Source organism: Montipora foliosa, chromosome 6, assembly GCF_036669935.1.
Source record: "Montipora foliosa isolate CH-2021 chromosome 6, ASM3666993v2, whole genome shotgun sequence".
Lineage (NCBI taxonomy): Eukaryota > Metazoa > Cnidaria > Anthozoa > Scleractinia > Acroporidae > Montipora > Montipora foliosa.
In genome coordinates, this window is record NC_090874.1 from 117,501 (window position 1) to 125,000 (window position 7,500).

At 41.1% G+C, this 7,500-nt stretch overlaps 1 protein-coding gene and 1 long non-coding RNA gene across 3 annotated transcripts in view; one reads left to right on the forward strand and one right to left on the reverse strand.

Annotated features, from left to right (window-relative positions):
- Nucleotides 1-7,500, reverse strand: part of LOC138006178 (uncharacterized) — a 69,545-nt gene that overhangs the window by 47,018 nt on the left and 15,027 nt on the right. The window lies entirely within an intron of this gene.
- The window catches only part of LOC138006179 (uncharacterized), an 18,742-nt gene continuing 18,459 nt past the window's right edge, over nucleotides 7,218-7,500 (forward strand). Inside the window, exon 1 of the long non-coding RNA XR_011123862.1 lies at nucleotides 7,218-7,500. This exon is cut by the window's right edge and continues 109 nt beyond it. This is a non-coding gene — a long non-coding RNA (uncharacterized lncRNA).

Below are 7,500 nucleotides of genomic sequence, written 5' to 3' on the forward strand. Positions count from 1 at the left end.
TTTGGTATCGTTATGGAGACGTGTTTTCCCTCCAAGCCCAGAATTTCGGCTGTTTCAAATCTTATCAAACTTAGTTGCGCTCCTGAATCGAGAAGGACGTTTGCGTGTTTGTATAAACCATCTCGACCACCGATGCTTGCGGAGATAACAGGAAGTAAAGTTTCTGATTTCTCAGTCACAGACGAGATGCTTGCTCTGACGTTGACATTCCTCTTGTGCAAGAGAGGATAGTGGTACTGTCTGTACTGTATACCGTTCTCTGTCCCTGTGCATCGTTTCCTTCGACTGCAGGTAATTACGGTAACTTGTGGTCTCTCCCAGCTCTTTTTAGGCAGCTGAAACAGGCGTGGTTTTCTTGCGCGATGTTGATGCGTTCTATTCGCCCGTCCAGTGTGCTTGGGTTTTGCAGATCCAACATCTGTGGATGCCGCTCTTGGTTTCGTTCCTACTTCCTGCTGTCACATTGACATGGTGGATTGTATGATGACTGCTTCCGGTTCTAAGTGGGGCTGTGGCTCTAATCCTGGACTTCATTTCTGCAGTCATCCAAGTCATAAGGACCAGTAACGTTGCCGGCTGGTTAGTTTTCTCAAGATCCCTTGACCAGACTTTCCTGTCATCCACACACATCTTCTGCTCGATAAGGGAAAGCATATGGCTGTTGTCCATATCACTTGGTAAGCCGACCTCTTTTAGCGTATTGTAGCATCGCTTCACTAGGTGTACCAAATCACAAAATCTTCGCCATCACGAATTGGTTGGAACTTCACGATGTCTTGCGTTATCGTATCGAAAACAAATCTCGGGTCACCATAAATGCAGTCTAAATACTCCCAAGCCGCATCGTAATCTGACCCAATCCCTTTTATAAGATCGAGTGGTTTCCCTTGCAGGCAGGTGCGAAGGAATGTGATTGCATCCCGCTTGCTATACCTACAATCGGCGACAAAATTAGTTGAGACAGTTGCCAACGGAGCACACTGGCAACGACACATTCATTGTTTGCAAAGAAAACTTGTCCAGAAAGTACGTTTCCGGGATACCCCTCCCTCCCCTACCCTAATCAATGTTGTACCGCTGTCTACAAGGCTCGTAGAAAACAGAAAAACACAACATTGTCCCGGGGGTGCGGGGGAGGGGGCCATTTGCGCCGCCGAGCTTGAAATCGACTCTAAAGGATAAGAGTGTCTCAACAATTTTGACGCCGATTGTCTGTATGAAAAAACTTTGTATGAAGTGTAATGACGACTTCTGATAAGCGTTTTTTTGCATTAATATATGAAATATACACATTTCAAGAGCGTTTATGCGTTGTTATGTCATATAGGAATCAGAACATATATTAAATCACCTTTTTCTTTATTACGGTGATGTAGCAGTCACTGGTATGATTGCAGACATTTCAGTGTCGAGCATGGTTTTCACACAGAACATTTCTAACGAGATAACGGCATGTATACGCTTGCCATCTATTTGCGAAGGGCGGAAAGTGAATGATATTATCAGGGGAAGTGATATCTCACGGGCTTCGATGTACCGCATTCTAAAAAAAGAGAAATTTTAACGCAAGTAATCACTACCGAGAACGTCAATTACAACGGCCAAAATGTGGATGTCGAACGCGTAGCGAAGTTAAGTTCACGCCACAAACGCTTATTATTGAGAGGAAGGACATCGTACTAAATAATGACAATTTCAAGACGATTTGTGCAGTGTTTTGGATTTGACATACCTTGAAATAAAGTGATACTTTCGGAACATTGCGTGACGTTTAGCATTCCCTTTTGAAATTCACCATACATAATTCCATTTCAACTTGTTACAAGGGATATGACCCATAAAAAAGAGGGAAATATAAATAGCAAAGATACTTTATAACTCCTGGGACAAAAAAAGAGCAGCAAACAGTGCTGTACTCTGATTTTAGGAACTCCGCGGAGGAGTGGCCACGAGTAACCACGAGTAACCATAATTAACAAGTAGTATAATTACATTATCTTTTTATAATAATCTTGTGGTTACTTGTGGTTACTCGTGGTTACTCGTGGTAAATGAGAAAATATTGTTTCTTTACTCCCAAAAACATTCATTTCCCACCAAAACCAGCTCTGCAAAGCATTTGCGACAAGGTGGAAAGTCTTTTTGCACCGACATAGCAATTTGAGCGTGGAAAGTAAATGTGTTCCCCGGCTGTAACAGCCACCATGTCTGTTTCGGGTTTATCTGCGACACCACTTCGACCAACAAAATCGGCTTCTTCTGATGAATTGGAGTTAGAGGCATAACCTTTTAACAAATCCATACTTTAACGCTACTGACAAATAGCGTATTAAAGAAGGCAAAAGTGAACAGGTCCTTTGCACTTACGTCACAATCTTCGCTTCGCACAGGACAACGCATTTTTCACACTCGAAAACGAGAATAATAAACTATCCGCAATTTTTTAGACCTGTAAAAAGTCTTTCACTCATGTGGTCGTATTGACGGACAGACTGGACTACAGGTGCCCGTATAAAGGGTATAATGGAAGTTTTCTGAAACAGACAATCGGCGACAAAATTAGTTGAGACAGTTGCCAACGGAGCACACTGGCAACGACACATTCATTGTTTGCAAAGAAAACTTGTCCAGAAAGTACGTTAACGGCATACCCCTCCCTCCCCCACCCTAATCAATGTTGTACCGCTGTCTACAAGGCTCGTAGAAAACAGAAAAACACAACATTGTCCCGGGGGTGCGGGGGAGGGGGCCATTTGCGCCGCCGAGCTTGAAATCGACTCTAAAGGATAAGAGTGTCTCAACAATTTTGACGCCGATTGTAGCTTGCATTGCGTGCTTGAAATCTGATCGGAATAATGCGTACTCTCTAACATCCCCTGAACACTTTGGCATTTTGGGTTTCTCCATTTTGAAACTACACGTTTCGTTCTTAATTACTTCAACGCTCTCACTACTCTCTTTATCTGGTTCGTTAACTAAAGAGACGTTGTTTGCAACATTATTTAACTTAGCAGTAGTTAAGCTAATACTGGCAACATTATCGCTTCTTGTGATTCTACTTTGGACTAGCTAGGGGCTTTTCAGGGCCAATGAAACAACGAAACGACAGAACAGAACAAAAACAACAACTGTTAAGAATCCCAACTGGCCGGAGGCAAACCAGTTGGCTATTTACAAGTGCAGCTGGGAAGTTGAACCAGGGACTACCAGGATCAAATTCAACGAGTGGTCAGAGCGCATCTTGAACCCGGGATCTCCGGATCTCAAGGCAAGCGCCCTGACCACTGGGCCACACTGCCAATGTCATTACGATAGCTATCCTCAACTCGAGGTTCCTTAGGTAATGCTTCTGTACTTTCTAAATACAGTTTTGTGTCTGACTCAGTTTCTAAACGTAAAAACATATATTGGCTTTCCTCTAGCCATGCTTCTTGCTCTTCAAACTCTTTTTCATCTTCAATCAACTTTGTAAACCCCTCATGCTTCTCTATCAGCTTCTCATATGCCTCTTGAACTTTAGAAAGGACATCTCTTACCTCGTTTCCCGGTCGCTTACTTTCTATCAGGTGGCGAAGTGACTTTTCCGCTCTCGTTAGCGCTGCCTTGGCATTTCTTCGGTTTATTTTCCTCTCTTTCAGCAGCGGCTCGGTCATTTTGTCTTTGTCCTCAGGAACTCGGGTTAGCTCAAGAAATCGAATGCTGTGTTCCGTTGAACAAGAGACCAAACACGCCAATACGGAGAAAGAACCGTATTTAATTTAACAAAACAATTCGATCTAAAATACAAAGAAATTGCGCTGGCATTCGGCCTTACAAATGTTCAAAAGAAACAGAAAATTAACGCAAATAAACTTAGAAACTAACTGAAAACTTACGTCTTGACTGTCTCCGTAATTGACGTACACTGTAACAAACGGCCCGGTAAAACTTTAGCGAATCACTGGTTGGCAATTACAATAACTGGTTAGCAAACATGATGAACAACTGGTTAGCTTGGTTGTTTCTGCACTACGCGACGAGCCTTGCGACATATAAATTCAAGTGGAGAGCGCGCGCAACATTAAACGTAAATGGCGCACGCGTTTAACCTTAACTCATAAAAACAAAGCTGAGTGTTCAGCGACATAGACGGTAGATCGGTCGGGAGTTTCGGCAGCGATCTTTTGCAGCTATTCATAAAGGATGAGGGATAATTGTTGTCTCGCAGTACAGCCTTGACTCGCTTCCTTTCTTTGCGTTTCCCCTTCTGTGTTGATGGTATGTTCTGCGCCCTGCGTAGCAAGGTACTGACTACAGCTCTCTTTTGGCACATGGGGTGGTGGTACTCAATAAAGGATCCGTAGTCTGGAAATGACCACATCGCCATCCCAGAGGTCTACAAGTCTCTGGCATGCGCATAAGTCTCGCGCTACGTTTTCAAGAAACTGCACGCGGATTTTCATCAGCGCGCGCTCGACGTGCTGTTATTTGAATCATGCGTGCTACCGTTATATTGCAACTGATGAAGGCTTAAGCACCAGCCGAGACGTCTTGCACGAAACATCAAAAAAACTAGTCAGTGTCAAACAATTATCTTACTATGTCCGCTCCTGACTACCACTACTCTATTTTTAAACGCATCAAAGATGTATGCTGTAAACTAGCATGATACTGGTCGCATTGGCATACATGGAGGGGTGGACGTACGGACGTACGTAAGTACGGACGTTCAAGACGTCATAGCTATAAAACCAAATTTCTCGCATCGATGGGTTACCATATTTTCTTAACTAAGGCGCGCGCGTGCGGAGCTCCGCTATAACTATGTTGAGCTATAATATAAAGACTATTTACTGCTCCTTACTTGCTATGTAATAACTATGTAACTTGCTACATTAGATAGTTCAGTCTGCAGTGTAAAGCATATGCCATTACTATGATTGCAATACTATTAAAAGGTCACGTAACTCCCAAATAGCTACATAAACACTATTGAAAATCTTCACATAGTTTTTGAATACCTATATATTGACTATGTTATCTGAAGTATAAGTATAATTTTCACTTTATAATACATAGTAAATGCATACTATGCTTTTGGTATGCGATTGTAAAGCATAGTTTTCACATAACACATCAAATGCTTTTACAGACTGCTATCTATTTCCTATGGCTTCCTATGCATTTGCTATGTATTGGGATGAAATAGTTTTTACATATTGCACCCACATAAACAACCAGGAGTGTAAAATTTCCTTATACTTTAAATAGTGCTATCTATTTCCTATGTTGAAGCAAAGGCTTGCTCTATATTTACATGTCTTGGGGTAAGATAGTTTTTACATAGCACTTACTAAAAGAAAAAAAAAACAGGAATAAAAATCCACATAGACTTTACCTACTACATCTATTTCCTATGTTATAAACATAGAAATTAAGCAAATTCCTAGGATTTCCAAATTATGCCATTAGCAAAACTCAGTGAATTGGAACTCTTGGAAATTTTTGGGAATTGAAAGCTAAAAGGGTACTGTGGATTAGGAATTTATGGGAATCTTTAGGAATTCCATTCAACAATTCGACTTGAGGGTCACTTGAGTGAGTCGAAATTTATAAGAATTTTGTGCAAATAGCACTGAATGTGCCAGCGAGATAACAATCAAAGTTTAAAGTGCCCCTAACCCTTCAACTTATTTTTTTGGGGGTAGATTTTGACAACTTTCAAGAACTCATTTTCGGAAAAAATTTTCACAAATATTGAATCCTTATTTTTTTACGAGCGCTTGAACTGAGTGAAATTTGTAATTTTCTGCGCGCTATAAGCCCCGCTGGACAAATTATTCTCTCGTGGGCTCGTTAGGAACAAGCCAATGAGAAGCGTCTGATATCGAACACTTTTTTTTACCTGTGACGTAAGAAAAGGACACCATTCCATAACATAAGAGTGCGAGTTCGAAGATTATTTGTGAAAACTTACAATTGATCTGAAAATATGTCCTCTTCCAAAGAGTTTTTCGACTCAAGTACGGAAGAGTATCTTTCGGACGATTCGGAATGCCTGGATTTTCAAGAAATAGAGACGGAGCAACGAGAAAATCAAGAACTTTTATCAGAAAGTTCAACTGCCGGCAAAGAATCAGACAGCGAATTGCAAGCCTATATGGACGAGCCTCTCACTGATGAAGAATGGGTGAAAAATTATAGACAACAAAAAGAAGAAAAAAGCAAGCAAGAAGAAGTTCTTAAGAAGCGGCTAGCGGACGAAACCAGCGGACTTTAGCCCTCGGATCGCTATCAGAAGGAATCTTATGCATGCCGATTCCTTTTTGTTTATTGTTAGAGTTGCTGCATCCATAAACCACGCACTTTTCAACCATTTTCTCTGTGTTCTCCGCTAATCTTCACACATCCCAACAACTCAAGCTTGCACGATGTCCTCTTCTTACGTCACGCTCGATACTTTGGCCAAGTGGGGGACTAATGCGAACGATAGGTGAAAAAATATTCAAGACCACCTCCACTTTCAGCGCTCGTAAAAAAAGCCCGGATTCAATATTTTTGATTTTTTTTTTCGAAAATAAGTTCTTGAAAGATGTCAAAATCTACCAAAAAAAGATAAGGTGAAGGGTTAGGGGCACTTTAAGTGCCCTTTTAGGATTTGATTTCATCTAGTGCCTTTGAAAAAATGACCTCAACTTCAACCTTCAATACATGTATAACAAGGTTTGGTCTTATTCAAAGCATGCCAACGTGAATGTGATATCTTTCGAGTTAATTCAATGTTCGTAATACATTAACTTAGCTTACGCAATGTCCTTTAAAGGCTCCAAACTTTGAACATAAAATCACTCTGTACACGGGGAAATGAAAAAAAGCTTTTATTCCGATGTATTCAATAGATTGTGAGAAATGCCAATCAACGGATTACCTTGTTTGATGCTCTCTGGACGGCAGGTATGTTTTGCAGGTTGCAGGTTGAAATTTAAATATAACTGGAAAACCGCTGGCACTTAAAAGAAAGGTAAAGCGATAGACTTACCGTGACTGTTACATGAATAGCTAACCTTATGCCTAATTAGGCCTAAAGAAAAGATTTTAGGCCTAAGGTTAGCTATTCATGTAACAGTCACGGTAAGTCTATCGCTTTACATTTCTTTTAAGTCCCAGCGGTTTTCCAGTTATATTTAAATTTCAACCTGCAACCTGCAAAACATACCTGCCGCTCTCTGAGTCTCATAATCGGCCTTATATATTCCAAAAGGAACATGATGCATTACTCTTGAAAATTACACACTCCAAGTCAGCACTTAATCCTTTCACTGAACTCCAGTATCTTTCCAATCTTGCTCATTTAAAATGAATGCGTAGAAAGAATGTCATCCTCCGCCATCTTGGATAACATACGAGAGACCGGACTAGAACCTATAGCTAGTGAGCCCTTTTCCTTTTGGTCAGCATACATAACGTACCTACCAACAACCTACCAACCAGTTCAGCTCTTACAGGTTTTGGGCGGTTTTA